At 36.9% G+C, this 19,418-nt stretch overlaps 1 protein-coding gene across 1 annotated transcript in view; it reads left to right on the forward strand.

Moving 5' to 3' along the window:
- Window positions 1-19,418, forward strand: part of PRUNE2 (prune homolog 2 with BCH domain) — a 100,798-nt gene that overhangs the window by 10,412 nt on the left and 70,968 nt on the right. The gene's annotated exons all lie outside the window — the stretch shown is intronic.

Raw genomic sequence — 19,418 nt, forward strand, 5'->3', positions numbered from 1 at the left:
GGAGATAGTTCTTTAAAACAGAATGTGAACAAGTTATTTTCCCAATATTTTTTCCAGTATGAGCAGAATTTTTAGTGATTTAGTTAACTTTGAGAGAACTATTGGCTATTTGTTATGTGACTTCCATTATTATGATATTATAATTATTCCCTCCCTTTAGATTGTACTATGGTGTGTTAAAAACAATGGCATAAACAATTTGGAACCTTTGGGTGAATTGAAGGTGTGAGCTTTCTACCTTGATCTGAAGAGAGTTACGTATTGCTGAATTTTATTTTAAAATATTATTTTAAGAATAAGAATGCTTAGATCACTAAACAATGACATGATTCTGTTATGACATGGTACTGTTATATTTGATTGAAGTTTGCATACTGGCATATTAATTAGTATAAAACCTAAGTGATCTGAAGAAAATATCAATAGCAAAAACATCTTTATATAGTATATGTTTGTAATTTTCAGTCTCTTCATTTTCATGAAAGTCATGTATACAGAAGTATTTGAAATGTAGAAGAAATTTCATCTACTTTTGCACTAAATCAAAACTTGTTTTTAATATGAAATACTGCAAAAAAAAAATCTCTTGAATAGTTCTTGCGTTGTATGTCATAAGAGATTTCTTATAGTATATGTCTTGTGATGCATTTTACAAAAAATAAGATGCTTCTGTGGTTGAACAAGTTTTGGTTACAATCCAGCTAATAATTACCCATAGATTTCTGCTTGCATACTGAAATATAGAAAGCAAATTAGGTTGCAAAGCTTCAAGAAATGAAGTAGAATCTGTTAGTTTTCAATTAGTTGTTCCAATATTAAGCAATCTTTGCCACCAAAACAACACTGCTTATGAACCATAATTTGATCCTAAAAATTAGGCTGAGGCTGGGTGGAAAGGGGATGGGGAAAGAGTGTTGTAAGATAAATCCCCAAAAGAGAAAATAGGATCTTATAAAGTTCTTAATAAAACCCTCATCTTTTGTTTTACATCTTTCTCCTTTACTCAGTCAGTTTCAGTTAACAGTGGATGGAGCTAGGAGCTAGCTTTAGCATTACATTATCTTTTTGTTTATTTTACATTAAATCATGTTGGATAACTATGTAGAATACAGACCTTGTGCTCCACAGGTTTAAGCTCCAGGCGAATCTGGTCTGACCTCTTCTTTGCAACTCTATATGCTCAAATTATTGTAACTCAGATCTTGTCTTCCTTTTGTTTGGATCTCACAATTTGGCTTTGTCAAGAGTAGGTGTTTCTAGTTCTCAGAGTAGGCAAATTTTCAGCCTTTTTTCAGTGAAGTGTAACATCTGATGCTGACTTACCTGGGCAAAGAAGTGTTAAGATCTGGTGGTCAAGCAGTAAATGCTTCATAGTTGTTTTTCTTACATAGCTAGGAGAGCAGAGGAAATTCATTTGCCTGTAAGAACAAACTGGACAGATTTTACTGATAGATGATTTTTTGTCTCAGTCTGTGAAGTAATTTTATTACTAGTATTTCTGGTGGGATTTCTTTCTGGAAGTCACAGGTACCTTCCTTTGCTTTTTGCTCTGTTGTTGTGTTGTGAATAGTTTGTGCCATAGAGGACTAAGTTTTCAGGAGTGCAACTACTTTTTTCTTCCTAGGTATAATGTTTGTAAAGTTATTGGGATGGAGATTTGTTTTGCATTTGCTACATTACTGCTCTTTGTTGAAATGAAAACACCGTAATTTTTGGTGCTTGGCCAGTAAAAGATGATTTTTTTACTTGGTTTTGTTAGCAATAGGGATCACATATAGTTACTTCATCCAGTGTCAGAAGCACAGTACATACAAGAACATGAATGACAAAACCATCCAGATCTTTCTGTTCAGTTCAGAATTCTGTTATGAGCTCAGAATACACAGACTTTAACGTATTCACAATTTTCTCGGCAATGATAGTGGTAGTTTGTTGTTCATTCTTAAAGTGCTCCAGATGTTACCTGATTAAATATTAAGGAAACATGAAGCGCAGGCTTGGCAACAGGTGTTGAATCTCTGGTGTGTTTGTGGTTTTGCTTTTTCAGAAGTATCTCAAGTCATTTTTTTTTCCTTAATAATCAACAAATATGCAAGAGTATCTTCCATTAAAATGCTTTCTGTAGGGCAGTCATTTTGTGTAAATGTGTTTAGGTTTCTCTAATGTGTTTAGGTTTCTCTAAAGATGATTATCTCAACAAATGCAGCTTTGCATTTGTTGAGGTAATCACCTTTGGATCTGACTCTCCTGGAGTGGTATTGAAGTTGAAATCAGACCTGTGTCAACAGCGACTGGATCTCAGAATGTATGCTGCTTGAATTTTACATATGTAACCACTTTATTTTTGAAGAGAAGGATGAAATAAAAGTGACACTGCCCAGATCACAGTTATTTTTGTAGCCTTTGCTGGAAAGTTTCTCCCAGTCACAATTATGATTACTTGTAAGATATTGTAGCAAAATTCAGTGCATGTGTTACAGTTAATTTCTGTTACATTTTGTTATACCCTTAGAATATCTTTTGCTGCTTCTCTGCTGGAATTCTCTTGGAAATGAGATTTGTCTTCTCAATGTGGCTTTCTGGGAAAGTAACATTGCTCCTGGGAAATAAATATTTCTGTTGTAAAGACAGCTCTGTTCTCTGCTTTTTTAAGTGTAGTGCACTGGGAGAATGATCCAGGTCTCATGAATGTTCAGTTCGGTTGAAATGGCTCATTATAACATAGATTAATGATATGCTTGTTGGACTAAGTCTTTTTCTCTTCTTCATGAAAATTCATTCTAACTGCTCACAGAACTTGTGATTATAGAAAATGAATTACCACCTGAGGAAGCAGGTCACTCAGTTGAAAACAAGTTCTGTGATTGTCTGCTACTGACTGTGGCAGACAAGGGGGTGTTGTGAAGGTCTGTTGAGGTTCATGCCTCTGGCCATGGCATCCACATACTTCATAAAGACAGTTTCCAGGTAGTAGGGGTTGTATGCCACTTGTAAAAGCTTAGAGAACATGTCAGAGCTGCACTGAAGGCTGCTGTCACCAATGTTGTTACCTCAAGAAAATGACCTGCACGTTCATACTGCTGTGGAAAGCTTGACTGTCCTTAAGTAGCCTCCATAGTCCAAATGAGTTTGGGATAGTACCAATAGGAAGTTCTATCTCTTGTAACAACTTCCCCTGTTGTGGCTTTATGTCTCAGAGGAACTTACAGTAGCAGTTCCAGCAACAGAAATTTAAGAAATGTAGAAGTGTTTGGTGCACGGTGTATCATCTTCCTATGAAAAAATAGTCGTATCTTGGAGAAAGATTTTAATTTTAAAGCTATTTTGTAGTATTAGTAAGAAATGCCACTGTTTCATAATTTGGACAGTTTTATTTCTGCGTTTTGAAAAGTGATGTTTTTAATATTTCTGTAAAGCAAATCAAGGACCTCTGTCTTAGCTGAAGCATGTCGAACAAGTGCTAGGTGGACCATTACACCTGAATAAGTGATATTACAATATATGTCTTTGAAGATTTGAACTTCTGTTGTCTGTCTATAATGATTATGTATATATATTGTGTACTTGGGAACTTTTTTTCTCTTGGTATAAATATAAACATATTTTAAATGGCAGATTGGTCCATGAATTTGTTTTTAATGCAAAAGACAAAACAAGAAGCAAACCCCAAGTAAACATGTTAACATTTAATCTTCCAGTAATGGAATTGGAAACAAAATTCTCAGCAACTTACAATAGCAATGCGGTTCAAAAGTATTTTTCTGATGCCTGTTGTGAGAAGTTAGGGTATGTAAAATAAATGATGTATAGAGCTGTAGGAACGCGACTTTTGCAGACTACCTTATGTCTAAGGAACATTAAACATAGGGTTCTCGTTTAGCAAATAAATAACCATTCATTTCAATGGCTGCATAGTCTGGACTTTTGTGCATATTTTTGTAAAGATGAGAAGAGGCCATTAGGGATTTAATATAAAATAAATCGCCACGGGGTCTTCTTGTAGTCCTAGTCTTTCTGCCACATGGTGTGTCACTAATGTGCATAAATGGGCTTAAATGAATTTGTTATCTGTATTACATTTGCAGTATGTATATATTTATATATTATTTTTTAATTGTTTTTAAAAATAAAACATTAAATACATCATTTCTGAGAGTTGAAAACATACATTTGTAAATAAATCAACCTTAATTAAGGTCTTAAAATGTCAGTGTGTGATATCTGCCTTAGGAAAATTTATAACATATAAGTACATAAAGCTTAAACATACTTTCACTTGCTTTTTCAGAAATTCTAAGAGGCTAAAGTCATAACCTCATATAACTGAGTAATGCAGCCACACGTGCATTAATGTAAATACCACACTCATGCTTAAACATCAGACTGCCGTCTTCTGGCGGACAATGGCTGTCCAGTTGATGCCTCAGGTCATCCAAAGTACCCCAGTTGTGACGAGTACAAGCTCGTACAACTGGGGTACGAGTGGAGAGGTTAGGCAAGCTGAATTCTCTATAGTGACTTCTCTAAAGATATGAAAAGAATGTGGTAGGGAGAACCGTTTAAGTGGTAGTTTTGAGTGGTTGCTGTTGCAGCCAACTGGGAAATAAACCAGGCCAGACTGAGCAGTGACAGCTGTTCCTTAGCTGCCTCGCAAGGTAAGAACGAGACCTGGCACTTCATGTGCATTTATACAAATGTGCAGAGCCAGGAGAATAAACACTAGGAACTCGACACCCAGTCCAAAAGTTAGGGTATCACAGGAGTAACTAAAACATGATGGGACAACTCCCATGACGGGAGGAATATGACGGATGGCTATAGGCTGTTTTGTAAAGAGAGTCAGGGAAGAAGAGGAGGGGGACTGGCACTTTAAGTTAAGGAGAACCTCAGATGTACAGAAATCAGCTACAGTGACCATAGGAAGCCCTATCAAATGCCTCTGGGTCAAGGTTAAAAAGGTCATCTCTTAGCAATATTGTGGAGTTTGGGGTCTGGTTGTGCACTCTGAAGGTTAGCACTAAGGCAGAGGTTTTAGATTTTAGAAGAGCAAGCTTCAGCTTGCTCAGATCTCAATTGAAAGGGAAGCTTCCGTGGAGAATAAAGGAGTTAGCGATTGCTGTGAGTTTTTGGAGATAGCTCTCATGAAAACACAAAACCAGGTCATCTCCTTCAAAGGGAAGGGAAGTAGGTGGAACATGAGACCCTCTTGGTTTAACTGTGAGCTTCTGAGTCAGTTCAGGACCAAAAGAGAAGCACACCGAGATGGAAAGGGAGTTACAAATCTTTTGAGAGCCACAAGAACCATCTCATGCCATTGCCAGGCCATGAGATGCTGTTAGAAAAGCAAAGGCTCAGCTTCAGTTGAAAGAGATGTCAAAAACTACAAGAAAGGAGTCTTTGAGCGTATAAACAACAAGGAGAAATAGGAGGGCACTGCTGGCCCAATGTTAAATGGGAGGAGTGAATTAGTCACCAACAGCACTGAGAAGGCAGAAGTTCTCAGCACTTCCTTGACCTCTGTTGTCACCAGCTCAGCTGGACCCTAGACACTGGAAGCAAAAATCCGTGTTGATGCAAACAAGACCCACTGTCAGGGAAGAAAAAATTGCTGTGTGGGCTATTACAGGAACTTGGCTCCTGCAAATTGATAGGACCTTACAATGTCCACCCAAGAGTATTGGAGAGCTGTCTGAAGTCATTGTGAGGCTGTTCTCCATAATCCTAGAGAAATTGTGGGGATCAGGAGACACCCCAGAAGACTGGAAGAAGGCTAATGTCACCCCCATCTGCAAGAGGTGCTTAAAAGAGAACCTAAGGAATTATAGGCCTTAGAAAAGTTATGACACAAACCCTTCTGGTAGAATTCATTTCAAGTCAGATGAACGAGCTGATTGGGAAATGCCACAACGGGTTCACCAAGGCCAAACTGTGCTTGACAAACCTGATTGCCTTCCAGGGCAAAGTAACCTGCTTGGTTGATGGGGGAAAGCAGTGGACGTTGTCTGCCTGTGTTTCTCCAAGGCTTTCTCCAAGGTCTCCCACAGCTTTCTGGTGAAGTTGTGTAACAAGTCTGCTGGACAACTTCCTGTGCAGCTGTTGTGTAACAGTCTGGACAAGCTGCCCATGCAGTGGGTGGGGAACTGACCCACAGGCAGCACCCAGAGTGGAGGTAAATGGCTCCTTTTCCAGCTGGGAACTGGCACAAGTGAGGTCCCCCAGGGATTGGTGTTAGGCCCAATGCTGTTTCGTGTCTTCATATGTGGTCATCCAGAGCACTTAAAATCACTCAAGTGATGATCAAGTGAGCGCTTTGCAAGGGAGAGCCATGCTGCAGGAAAACCTGGAAGGTTTAGGCTGGAGAGTGGGCAAAGAAGAACCTTTTGAAGTTTAGCAAGGACAGGTGAAAGGTCTTTCACCTGGGAAAACAAATCCAGGAGGGCAGCACAGGCTGGGAGCTCAAGGCTGAGGAGCAATTCTGTGGGAAGGGACCAGGGAGTCCCAGTGAGCAAAAAGCTCAATAAGAGTGAGGAGTTGCTGCTGGAGCAAAGGAGCCCAGTGAGGTCTTGGGCTGCATCAACAGGGGCATCAGCAGCAGAGATTATCCCATTCTTGTCAGTGTTTGTCAGGCCACACCTGGAATACTGTTGTCTGTTTTGGTTTCTGCTGTACAAAAAAGATACGGACAGGCTGGGAGGGTGGAGAGGAGGGCCACAGAGATGATCAGAGGGCTGAGAAGCCTGACACATTAGGAAAGAATGCTTAGGTGAGACCTTGACACCTGGTTCTGGTATTTAAAGAGTGGCTACAAAAAAGATAGAGACTCTGTTTTTAGGAGTCACATGGAGAAATTGAAGGATAATGCGTACAAGTTACTCCTAAAGAGATTCTAATTACACACAAGAGGAAAATTTTTCACAATTATAACAATCAGTCATTGTAATAATCTCCAGAGAAGTGGTGTATTCCTCAACATTAAGCACTTTAAGGTTCATCTGGGCAGGGTGTTGGACCACATTGTTAAGAGTGCTTTTGACAAATAAGTTTGGACTATGTCATCCTTGTGATTTCTTCTACCTGTTATTCTGTGATTCAAAAGAGTGCTTCCTAATTAAGTATGTGAAATCAAATGGCAGCAAAAATGACATTACAGGAATTAGTAGGATTGCTTATAGTTTTCATATCAGATTCCTTTCAGAAGGTGTGATACGAGCTGACATTCCCCCAGTCGATGAGATGCTTCTGCATGAAGTCGTGTAGGATGTTATTATTGTTTCTTGACATTTGAGAAAAATGTGAGCTTGTAAAACTGGCTAAGACCATTATATTTATGAATCTTCTCAAATCAGCATGTACTAATTTATTCAACTGTCATTTTCGCAAGGTATATTTGATTATTTTATTCTATAGTGCTATCATAACAGATAGTAAGCCAGAAGCATAATTTTTTGTACTCACAGTATCACTTAAAAAATGTGCAACATAAACAGTGGAATCACTGCAAAGTGCGCAATGGCATGTTTTTAGGATTTAATTTTTATTTCACTATGTGAATAAATAGGGTGGATGTCATTGTTTATAATTAGTGTGGAATCTGATTTAATTTGGTCCAAGTTATCATTTACAATTTTGCCTTTAATGGCTTAGTTCAGTCTTGTTTCAAAAGTTAATAAACGAAAATAAAATAGCTATGAAAATTATCAAAGGAATGAGTAGAAACAATTACTAACATTACAGTAAAAATGTGTTTGTGCTCATAAGCACATTGTTCAAAAAGATAAATTGTTTTCTTCTGTATAATTTATGAAATGTGTTTAAATAAATGAAGGTATTTTCTTTATGAAATACAGTGTAAAATGTGCACTATCTTTCAGCTAAGTAAAATGCTATAATCTTCCGTATCATTATTGGCCTGTATTTCTGACTTATACAAAGCTGACTAATTTATCATTTGTATACTCTTCTAGTTCTTGTCAGTAGCACTCAGCTTAGCTGCTTATGGGGCATAGACATTGACAGCGGGAGGTGCTGTTTTGAGAAACGTTCAGCATAAAGAGTTGTTTCTATGAAATTTAATGCACTTAAAAAAAAATTCAGTGTAAAACCTAGCGTAAACATTTAACATTTTAAAATCTGGCTGTAATGCATAAGAATATAATAACTGATAATAGTTAGGGGTGACAATAGGAATATTACAGAAATTATATTTTCTCCTATTTAGTTTTTGTTTTTTCTTTGCTATTGTATGGGAAACAAATCAATTAAAATGTTGGACTGTTGATCCAACATTAGAGTGTAGCTCTAGGTGTAAATAAAAGGACATTTTGAGTTTGCTAGTGTTTGTGTTCTGGTACTACAGAAGCCAGCAATTCTGTGGATAAGATGTGGAGGGAGATACAGTGTATTTCTAAACAAATCTGCTTGGTGACTGCTTTCTGTTTTTAACTTAAAAATCTTAAAATCCGTCCACTTCTAAAATCATGTAATGTTTATTTAGAATAGTGATATTTTGATGCAGAAATTCCATGAAGTTTGTCTGATCTGTCTTGAAACACTACTCTTGCTCCATTTGGCAAAGCATGTCCTAAAACATCTTCTGAACTGTAAAAGGAATGCCTAATACTTGTAAACATTACAATCGCCTATGTTTTTTATCATGTACCACTGCGTTTTATACCTTCTACTACATATCAGAAGCCCAGACCTGAAACTGTTGGATGTTTTAGGATGTAGAAACATTTTTGAATTTTAAATTAGGCAGATCAAGTGCTCTGAAAGATTTTTATGATGCACATGTGTTCTCTGATTAGCTGATGATGGGAAAGATCCTTTTTTTCACTCTATAACTGGGTACACTCTCAGGACTTGGAAGTCAAGTGTTTTGTTTAACCAGAAACGTCAGGGCTTATTTAATTCTATGTGCATTTTTGTATTTTTTATTTATGATACAGAGATTTTAAAAATTACAAAATAATTCAGGTTAAAAGCCTTCAGCCCTGATTTGAATTTTCAGATTTTCAAATTAGTTGAGAATACTAATTGTATTAGAGACTAGTATACTAAAGTCCTTTCTTTCTTGGAGACATTTAACATTTTCTCAGAAGGATCACCACTTCTATATTCAGAATTATTCACAGCTTCTATGTATCTCCACCCAAATGTAGTTTCATCATAAAGCCACTGCAAGAATGTTATTCCCTAAAAAATGTAATTTCTTCTGCAACTTCATAGTGGCATTGTTTGGGTACATTAAATACTTTGTGTATTTAAATCAATACATATTAAGTCTGACCTGCAGGCTCTTTGAGCCAGAAAAACCAACATTCAGAACTCCTGTGTATGTTGTGAGACTGCAACATCTTACTTTCTTACAGTTTTTTTTCCATATAGACTTGATAAAGACTAAAATGAAAATTACTTCAGGGTAATCTTGCATTGATTGCAAGATAAAGACATTTATTATTTTCTCCATAAGAAATTCTGTGCATGAACATACACTTTTTGTCCTGAAATTGCTGCATTTCTGAAATGAAACAATATCTTTAAGCCAAGTTGCTTAGTGCAGATTGAATTTAATTACAAAAAGAAAGAAAAAAATGTAGAAAGGTCTACATTTCTTGTTTTTCTGGCTGTTTTTTTTTTCTCTTAATTACTTTTTCAGTAGAATAAATCTCAGTATTTTGAGTTTTGTAACTTTCTACTTACTTGTGATTTGTAGTTAATTTTAAAAAATGATCCTTTGACCAGAAATTCAGAGATGGAGAGATTTTCATTTGTCACAGTAACATAATTTTTGGGTTGTTGTACAAAGCCAGATAGTTTTTGTTACTGTTCATACTGAAAAAAAAAGACAAGCTGCAAGCAGAACAGGGTACTTTATTCAGCTGTGATCAAGTAGATCTCAGTGTGTCTGAATTTCTTATGCCTACTGGGTGTCTGCCTTCCAGAATTCTTACTTCTAAGCAGAATACAAACACCACAGCCCTTAGACTGGTGAGGAAGAACCTGTTGAGGCCACCGAGTTTATGCCAGAGCACAACAGTAGCAGCTGTTTATTTTATCTTCCCCAATTATGGAAAAAAATTTTTTGCATTAAAGTTTTTGCATTAAAGCTGTTATACAACCTTTTCACACTTCAGGAGGATGAGTTCTCTCAGTTCGGTGAGAAAGAATTAATATGTCTGTATACGGGCCACTTTGTTCTGTGGCTCAGGTCAGACAGGATTATAGAGTTGGGAGTAAAATGAAGCAGAGAACCTGATAAGTTATCGATTTTAATTTTTGGATCATTTTCTTCCTTCTTTACATGAGCAACTAAAACTCTTCGAACAAAATGGATCAGCTGGAATCTGTTAAAGGTTCTGGCACTTTCTACAGAAGGATAAATGTCACTGGTAGATACGTTGTAACTTGGCTGCATATTATCCTTCCCATCTTGCTGCTGTTGTTGCCTTTGTCACATTCTCAGAGGAATTTTATGACACTTGATTTTCTCTTCATCCTTTATGGGGGTCGGGGGGGAGAAGGGAAGACCTAGACTTACAGGAAAAGAAAGGTAAGAGTGAACAAGGTCCACAAGGAATGATTGAACAATGAATCATCTGCATTCCATTCTTCATTATTTTCCCCACAGCAAGATTGCCAGAGAGATCTGGTCAGCAATCTGTGCCTGAATTCCACATGCAGAACTTGATTGTTTTTAGGTTTCATGGATGACAGCCCTCTGTGCATGCTTATTTCCTCGTCAGTGTTTGTCACAGTCTAGTAAGGAAAAAAGCTGAAATAGATTAAATTTGTACCTTAAATGGGAACTGTTAGGTCAGCTCTACAGTTGGTAGAACACCATGGACGGAGACTAGTTCTAGATTGTTTCATTGGAAGAAGAATTTGAGGATGAGTTTGAATAAATGGCAGCTGTACAACCAAGAACCTCTGTAATTGTATTTGAGAACCAAAACTCTTAACTGAACACCGATTTAAGTGTAATTCTTTTCATATTTCATTTCATATTCTTCTGAAAATATATTTGTTTTGGGCTAAAAGGTATGTTACCATGTTCTTTCTAATATAAACAGTGTTATCTGGGTTGCTTCTGAACATTTTCTATTAAAGAAGACTTTCTAAATAAACAGGCTAGATGTAATTCAGATATAAAATAGTGATTTTCCTTTCACATCTCTCAGTTGAGTATTTGCCATATGGGTTGCTCAGCATTACACTCTCAGCAGGTCTAATTTATGGTAAACACACAGTGAGTGAACAGAAAAAAAGGCAATGAAAATATTCATATTCTCCCGTCATTCCATTTTTTTAAAACTGAAATCAGCTTATTCAGGTTCAGCCCATATAGCTGTGGTACTTAGTTGAGTATGTGTGTATTTCCCACTCTCCTGGGAGTTTGTGAAGACTGAAATGCTGCACTTTTCTTGCCATGAGACTGATTTGCCGGAGCTTGCATGGCAATGTGTAAATTATCCCTTCCTCACTCTGGTCTGGCATGCTGCCAGCTGCCCCAGGGCTGTGCTTTGTCCATGAAGGGCAGTTGGTGGAAAACATTGCTTTTCTTGCTTTGGTGTGGGGTGCTTTAGCTTTGCCCTGCACCTCTGCAAGAGGATCACCAGTTAAATGAATGTGTTCATCTTCTGGGCCACTGCTAGGATTCGGTTCAGACACAGAAGGAGGTACAAAATAAATAAAAAATGGTATGTTTTTTTCTCAACCACAGCTATAGAAATATGTAGCATCAATATTTTGAAAGCCTCCAATCTCCAGTGAGCTCCTGGGGCTTTCTCTTAGTACTATGTACATTCTTTCTTTCTCGGTGTGGGTTCTCTTCTTCTCTAGGGACTCCACTGCAATTACTGTCCTTCAAGGACTCTTTAGAGCTTGGTCCACCCTAGGCCCTGTATGTAGCAGCAACCCAAGTGACCACTCTTCAATCAGTGCTTCCAGCCCAAAGAAAGAGTTTTTTCCTCACAGGTGCGTCTGCATTGCTATATTAAAAAATACCCCCAAAAAATCTGTTTTAAATTTGGTGCAGGCATATCTGAGCAAAAGAAACTCAGTAGCATAAATGGATGCATTTGTCCCAATAATAGAAATGGCTGTCATTATGCACTTCTTATTGTGATTGGTGATAGGACAAGGGGAAATGGCTTCAAGCTAAAAGAGAGTAGATTTAGGTTAGATACTGTGAAGAAATTCTTTCCTTTGAAGGTGACGAGTCACTGGAACAGGTTGCTTGTGGAAGTCATGGATGTCCCATCTCTGGAAGTGTTCAAGGGCAGTTTGGATGAGGCTGAGCAACCTGGTCTAGTGAAATGTGTTCCTGCCCATGGCAGGTACTTTGGAACTAGATGATTTTTAAGATCCTTTCCAACCCAGGCCATTCTTGATTCTGTGATAATTCAGAATTGTTCATGATTCTGATCTAGAAAAATGTGCATTGAACATTGAATAATCATGGTACAATTTCCTTTAGGCAACATTTTTCCCATGTGTTCAAGATAAAATAGTTAGTTTGCACCATCTGGAGGTATTTAGGTCAAATGAATGCAAAACTCTAAAACACTATAGCAGCATCCACTGAAAGAGTTTTGCATTTATTTGTCTAAGCACAGTCACCACAGATTGTTGGTGTGATCCAGGTTGTGTATTTGGCTTGTGTATTAGTGTGTGCAGTTATATTTGATTTCCCCTTGTTCCTTCTTATGGATAGGAGTTAATTGGAGTGACAGGTTTTGTTTTTCTGTTTGTTTTGGGTATTTTGTACTGCTTTAGTGTGCTGAGTCTTGTTGGTCTTCTCCGCAAGCTAATCTATAAATACTGATACCTGAATAAATAGAAAGCATTGGTTGTTTTACCATCTATTATGAATTCTTCCTTCATGTATATAATGTGTATCATTAGCTTAATTGCTTATAGTGTTTCAGTCAGTTACACAGATCCTTTGAGGTAATGGAATTTTTTTTTGGTATAAACAATATTTACTCAGAAGCCAAGCCTCAGCCTCTCTTACTGTGGACTTGGAGTACTAGCAGTGTAACTGTTAAACTCAAAGTAAGGTTTTAAAGATGCCCAGGTGAACAGAACCCTGAAAGTAGTAATTTCACTACTTATGCATTTAAATTTCTACACGTATCAGCTGTAGTCTGGAGCCACTGGTATTCAGAGTGTTTGGGACTCTGGATTTTATGCCTTAAACTATTTTAGAACAATGTTAATTTAGTTCCCTGTGTCAACTGGCAGTAGGTGGGAGGTTAAAGTTAATTAAGTGATGAGTGATCCTTCATGTACTGTATACTCAGTCATCATGAACTCACATTCTGAGCACATTTAAAGTTACATATAATTTGGCTGTATTTTTTAATCCACATTAAAGACTAAGAAAACAAGCATGGTTTCAAATGGCCCTCTGCGCTGTCAGTGATTACCTGTGCTTGATGTCACTGTCCTTCACAAAATGTGATAATAATGTTGGCTGAAAGCATAAGAACCAAGTTTGACTCCACAGAAGCAGCTGGAAATGAATAACCACGTGCTTAAATCTCCTAGGAGCACACTGTTTGGCATATACTGCTGAAAGTTCCTCATACTTAGGAGTGACATAGTTACGTTGTATCTCAGCTGGTGTGCATGAGGGAATATTCATTTCTCAGTGGTAACATGGAATTTGATTTTATAAAATGTTTTGATATACATTTAATGGATTGAAACACTTTGAAGAAAACATACATTTCTGGTCTTAATCTACTTCAAAGGGGGTTTATAGTTGTGATGCCAGGCTTTTCTCATGTTTTATGTATAGGCAAATCAGAAGGTTATGTCTTGTCCAAGCTGGAAGGGAGCCGAAGCAGTCCTTTTCTGTGACATCCAGGAACATGATCAGTTGAACTCTAATAAATAGATGTTTATTGGGTGGATACTGCAGATGATTTAAAAAGGGATTATCTGCAGTTTGGGAAGAAGGTTATCTTAACAGCAGTGTATGCTAAAACTTCTTTTTTAATACACACAAGTTGCAAGGGAGTGGTATATGAACCTCAAGATGGACTGAGGGCTCATGCCTGCAACTCTGTTATACCTCAAAATTTTCAAATGCAGTTATTATTTTGTAGTGCTCTTGCCGTAGAATACAAGCAAGATTCCTGCAGAAGAAGTCAGGGATGAAAGTAACTGACAGAAAAAAGCCTTCATGGATTTGGTGTTTGGTCAGAAAGGACATTGCAAGAGTCAAAGAAGAAATAAGGAATTATGGCAGTAGAGGGGAGTGAGCTGCTGTGGTACAGAACATAAAGATATAAAACAGTGGAAGTGTGATATAAACCAGCTTGAAGCTTCCACCAGCTTGTGGGCTTCAAGATTATGCCACAATATTTTCCTTAGAGATGGGGGTGCTCATTTGTGGCACTGCATGTCCATACAGAAGTGTGCCATACATTTATGTCTCTGTGGATATATCTGCATATACACCAGATATATCTGAGACATATGACCTATCTGTCATGTAATGTGAAAGTTTTGCTACATGGAAGATGAATTAGGCTCACTGTCTTTCATCTTCGTCATTACCCATCTTCATTATTCTAATGCAGTTTGCTTAATTCTGTCTTTGAGAGTGCATCTGAATTTCTGACTCAAATACTGAGAAATAAATTTTTAGCTTTCTGTATTTCAGAACTGTTCTAAGAAGGTGTCTTGTCAAAGTTTCTTGTTCCAAAGAAATGGAGAAAGGCCAGAGTCTCTGCTGGTGTAACTGTTACCAACCAGGAGCACATTGCTCTCTTAAGTTTTACCATATACAAGCTGTAAAACTGATTCAGTTACACTCAGTAGTAAAATCTTTTTCCAGAACAGTTTTTGTGTATGATTTAGCTTGAACTTTGCAATTGACAATGCATGTTTCAGGGATGAAGGAAGTATTTCTGGTGAAAGTCAACAGAAAGAAAGGAATTTGCAGGTGCGGAGTGAGTTAATATATTCTGGAGATGACATACAGCCCAATTTTCTGTTGAGGGAAAGTGTAAAGGTAAGAAACGAGTAGCAATGCGTTTATAACACAGACATAGCCTAAGACAGCATCTAGAATGGTACTTACAGTAAAATGCTTTAATTTTTGGGACAATGCAGAATGAAGATCAAGATGTAGAAATAACTGCATAATTCCACAGATTAAAAAAAAGCACAGGCAGATACAGAAGATATTTCATATTAGGATTCAGTTAATAGTCTTTCATAATTACAGACAGTAAAGGTGAAGCTCTTCACAGAACTGTGTGTAATTTAGTTACAGTAGGCAAATGGTGATTTTAACAGAAAAGAATTTATTTTTGGTCAGAAGATGTAAGCAGTTTTTCAGAAGAAAAAATTGTCTTGGCTTCCCATTGTCTATATACTACTGGTTTTCTTGGTAGTTTTAAAGATCTCCCACTGGTAAAGCTTTAAAAAAGAGAATCTCTTGACCTCATGAAAAAGTTAGTTGTTTGGAATGTTGAATGCAATTATATTGACATATGGTGATAATGTGATAAAGCGTAAGGGTTAAAGGTTGAAGGAACCATGGCTTGGCAATTAGCAATGTAAATGAAACATTCATTATCCAGCATGCTGAGAAGTTGATGAACTGTACAATAAATCTGAGCCCAAGTCACTACTGAGATAACTCATTTCAGACATAACAGTATTTATTAGGATTCTAGACATTGTTTTGAATTCTCTGGTGAAATATCGTGCTCTAGAAAGCATTTTCTCCATTAAATTATGTGAAGTAAATCAATACTAACAGTTCTTCAAATGATATAGAATAAAACACGTAGGAGCATGAAAGACAAGGAAACTCATTCTATCTGAAAATGTGTTTGGTTAGATAAATTGGTATCTCTTCAGTGCATTGGTATTGGTATTTTCCAATCTAAATTGTCTCCAGTGACTTACATTAACTCATTTGAAGCCATTTTTTCTCATTTCTGAGATGCAGTTGAAATCAGAATCTGACCTAGTAAGTGGACAAGTAGTTATGAGATATTGTAAATTCCACTGATACATAAAAGAGGGCAGTTTTGCTGAGAACACAGGACAAAGGCTTGTAAAAATGTTTATTCAGCATTTATAAGTTCCATGAAGTTGAGGGTTATCAGTTATCAGGATTATTAGTTACCAGTCCTTGTGTTCCTCTTAAAATAAAGCTTAGTGCAAATAAAATTAAATAGCTAAATTTATTCATTTGATGAAAGCAGAGGTAGATTACCTTCAACTCACTAGACAGTCCAATGAATGGCTTAGGAGTAGTTTCTAATAATTAAGTAAATAGTGCATAATTCGATCAGTAAAAATAACTGGTAAGGATTTAGCAGAAATCCAATGCACAGAAATATGGGCTAGCTTACTTGTTGGTGGCAACAGGATATATATTTGCTTTGTGTTAAAAAATGTGTAAGTTGTCTGTTCCTTTTAAAGGCTCCCAGTTTGTCATGGCCATAGCAAGTAATGTATTATGTTTTTTGCTCCAGCTATGCATCTGTTTGGCATTATCAGAAATTTTGTGTTACATTTTACTTTACATATATTTCTGACTGTAGAATAGACAGATTCTTTGCTATTGAGGCAAAACAGTTGACATATAAACTCTGGAGGAGTATCACGTAATATGCAATTTTCATGCTAGTTCTTTGGAAGGTTTTTCTTATGGATCATTATGAATCTTGACAGATCACATAATGATTTATGAATTTAGCCCCCAAAAAATCAGTATTTTCTTAATATTCTCGTCTGTGTGTATCTGATCCACGTAATTCTTATTTCCCTCATCAGTGTCAGCAAGAAATGCAGTATTTGTTCAGTAGTACAAGGAAATACCATGCACTGTACAGAAGAATAAGTTAATATTATGTATTTTCTATGGAAGAGATAGCATTCCTGTATGTATATAGTATGAGATATTTGGATACTATTCTGTTCAACAGCGAAAGTACAAGGAACATGCAAGGAAAACTCCAAAGAGTATTTGCTCTCCTTCCCTTCCCTTCATTTATTGTACAGGAAACTATTCAGAGAGTAAGCTGATGTGTTACAAATAATGAAGAGCTGAAAATTGTTTTTGAGTAGTCATCTCTCTGATATTTTATATCTTCAATTTCTCTTTAGAATCTCTTAGTTTTCTTATTCAACTGACATTTCCTTAGGTCAGCATGGTACATGGGTTGGAGAACGCAGGATACCTTGGAGATTGTATGGAAAGCATGTAACAGTGGCAAGAATTAAGAACTCAGAGTTCTTTAAAATTGCAATTTAAACTAAAAAGTCTTCTAACTTCTTGGTAATTGAGATGGCTGAGTATTGTATAATCAAAAAATCGGTTGCAAAACAGTTTCTGTTGCAGGCACTACTTGGTTTCTGCTGTGGTTGTGTCAGAGCATGGCTGCACCTTAAAACCAGAATTGTGTGAGCATAGCGCCTGGTGAAGCACATCAGCCAGGATACTTGTTACAAAGACAAATGCACATACTGTGTTTAGCAGAGCTCTGCCAGAACTGAGAGTACAGATACTTATTTATTGTAAATTTGCGAGGAAAACACTATGAAGAAAGTATTTAACAATTCAAAAGTTGTATTTATATCTAATTACCTAGCTTTGAATTTCTTTGACTGTTTACATAAATTTCACTTCTGTGGTTACTGCTGTGCTTTTCCATAACAGTGATATCAGTCAGTTGAGTTTGAGGCAATATGCTCTAGATAATATTATAGGTTTTCCTTTACCCAGAGTTCTAAAATTAAAAATTACCACAAATGAGTTAGTGTTCTGTTGCTTATCTTTACTTTTTGACTATTGCATTGTAACATCTCTAATATAAATAAACTTGTTGACCCACAGTTTATTATATGACTAAACAATGTTCTGAATTACAGTGTTTGTAAAGTCTTAATTCCCTGAATTATTTACTTACTGACAGTACTGGGTCAACTTGAATTGAAATGCCTAAGCACTAGTGTGTCTGTGTTTATGTACAAATATACTATCTTGAAAAATACATACATGCATATGGACACTTTAGAAATATAAACTATTCAGTATATATTGAGTTTATATACCATATGTATAAAATACGCAGTGCGTATAGATATACATTAGATTTTTTTAAACAAGTTTCTTTCCACAAGCAGCTCTATCAGCAAACAAAAGTAGAGACCTCAATCCTGAATGTTGCCTTTACTAACTTTTAGGTGTTTTCTTTAATTACTGTGCTTTCAGTTTCTCACTTTGAAAAGGTATTAGAATTTTGAAAGAAAGCTTTGTGGAGAGGGCTCATCTTTCATCTCCCATCACACCCTTATTTTAGCTTTCTTAAGCTTTCTTAGTCATATTTTTTGCTGCACTTGACATTTCATTTTGACTAAAGGTAGAAAATTCACCAGTCACTGTGGTGTCATGCCAATTCAAGACAGATAGGCCAGAAGACTCTATAATCTTTGCTAACTTGCTAATGCAGAGACTGCTTGTGATGATATCTCAGAATATGTCTCATTTATTGCAAAGTACTTGAACAAACCTTCTGGAAAAATCATAGATGAGACAAAGAAAAGTTAAGACATTGGGAAGCTTATGGCATACTAAGATGAGGGCACCTGCATATACACTGTGCACTTTTCAGATAAGTTAAGACAATGTTCATTTTTATGGCATCCAGTGAAATTAAATAATGCTGTGATCATAGAAGATCAATTCCAAATAGTTTCTCAGAGTTCCAAAACTACCAGGTAAGTAATATTTCTTCCATATATTTGTGTTTTTCTCAGTGAAAACCAATCAAAGATATTCAGTGCCTATCATATTCATAGGCATGTGGTCGTTGTGTGATGTAGGAGGGTCCACATACAAACAGCGAAAATACCATTTTGAGTCAGTATTTTTTCCTTAAGTTTTTCTGCAGAGACCTCGCCAAAGTATCACTGCTTGTTCTCAACAGGTAACTTTCCCATCAAAAAATAGATTCTTTCCAGTATGATGCTCGTGAGTTATGGATAATCAGTCAGGATTTAGGTGATGTGTCTGTTTTTATCACAGAATGTGTGGAGTTCGAAGGCACCCACATGGATCATTGGGTCCAACTCCTGGCCCTACACAGGACATCCCTGAGAGTCACACCTTGTGCCTAAGATGTGCCAAATGTGTCTTGAACTCTCTCAGGCTGGTGCTCTGACCACTGCCCTGGGAAGCTTTTCCATTGCCTCTGGGAGAAGAACCTTTCCTAATATCCAGCGTAAACTTTGCAACTAACGCAACTCCAGGCCATTCCCTTGGGTCCTGCTAGTCACCACAGAGAAGACGTCGCTGCCTGCCCCTCCTCTTCTCCTCACTAGGAAGTTGCAGACCACAATGAGGGCTCCCCTCAGTCTCCTCTAGGCAGAACAGACCAGGTGAC

Source organism: Melozone crissalis, unplaced genomic scaffold, assembly GCF_028551555.1.
Source record: "Melozone crissalis strain CALT ecotype California unplaced genomic scaffold, PUWL_Pcris_2 ptg000005l_1, whole genome shotgun sequence".
NCBI lineage: Eukaryota > Metazoa > Chordata > Aves > Passeriformes > Passerellidae > Melozone > Melozone crissalis.